Source organism: Macrobrachium nipponense, chromosome 47 (genome assembly GCF_015104395.2).
Source record: "Macrobrachium nipponense isolate FS-2020 chromosome 47, ASM1510439v2, whole genome shotgun sequence".
NCBI lineage: Eukaryota > Metazoa > Arthropoda > Malacostraca > Decapoda > Palaemonidae > Macrobrachium > Macrobrachium nipponense.
In genome coordinates, this window is record NC_087222.1 from 11,302,685 (window position 1) to 11,304,020 (window position 1,336).

Below are 1,336 nucleotides of genomic sequence, written 5' to 3' on the forward strand. Positions count from 1 at the left end.
CTCGTGTGTCAGAGGAGCTGCTGCTGGTTGCCCTACCAGTCCATTCCCTGTGGGAGCGGCGGTCAAGGCGAACTGCAGAGACCACTGTCCCGGTGAGACCGGTGCTTGTCCTCATGGCGCATCCAACCGCTGGCGCCGGCGATCGGGGGGACCTCTTCCTAGCCTCAGCCCGTGGCTGGTCAGAGACCATCACGTCAACCCGGGTAGCTGGCTGGTCGCTGCGAGAGCGGGAGCTGGCCTGGTGAGTCACCTGAGCTGCTCTCACCAGCCTTCCGCTCCGTGCCGTGAACCTGGCGCCGAGTTAGCTCTGGTGTTTGGTTCTTGGCTGCACGACCACTGGCAGGTGACCGTACACTCGGTACCTCTCGCGAATGAGAAGCCGAGACGGAACCTGGTGTAGCGGCAGAGCCCCTGACACCAGGCGAGGAAGTACCGGTGTTGGTCGGTACCCCTCTGGTCCCAGTAGTCTTCTTCCTTGCGGAAGAGGAGACGGGCCCCGCTCCCGGAGGAGCAGGAGGACCAGCGGAAGAACCCCCCCGTCCCACCGGAGTGGGACAGGCCCTGAGAAGCTCCCGAGGGAGACTTCTTAGGAGGGGAGGGGGTAGCCTTCTTCTTCCTCGGCTGTAAAGCCTTGGAAGTCGAAGGGGAAGAGGTGGCAGCCGACAACGACGAAGAAGACGATGAAGACGGCAACGACACCTTCCTCCTCTTCCTCTTCTTCTTCGTCAGCTTCCTCGGGACAGACGTTAAGTCTGCCATCCAGGGCGGAGCTGGGGCTGCTGTTGCCGAAGCAACAGGTCCCGGACGCACCTGTCCGGACAGACCAACGTCTGGGGCAGCAACACCACGAGCAGGGACGACATCAGCAGGTGCGGACATCTCAGGAACAGCAGGAACGGTAGGAACGGCCAGCACAGCATCGGCAGGCGGCACAGGTAGCACAGGAGGCGGGGCAACAGCCAGCGACATCCTGGGTACTGGCGGCAGGTCCAGGGGCAAGCTCTTAGGGCAGCAAAAGTCTGGTCGTGGCAGCATGGCAAACCCGGGCGGCGGCGGCACGCCCCTCCTCAGTACGGCGATCGGACCCTGCACAGCGGCTGTAGGCGACACTGATACCACGTGAGGCGAATATACCAGGTGAGGAGGGGCGCCATACCCTGGCCAGATGATGGAGAAGCCCCTGGACACTAGGCGCGCCCTGCAGACCCAAAGACGCCCACACCTGACCAAGGTCCCCTCGTGGCAGAAACACCTGCAGAAGCAACAGTCGGGTGAATAGGAGGGGTTCCCCCTCGCGCGTGGGGGGGGAGAGCCCCACCCCGAGCGAACGGAAGAC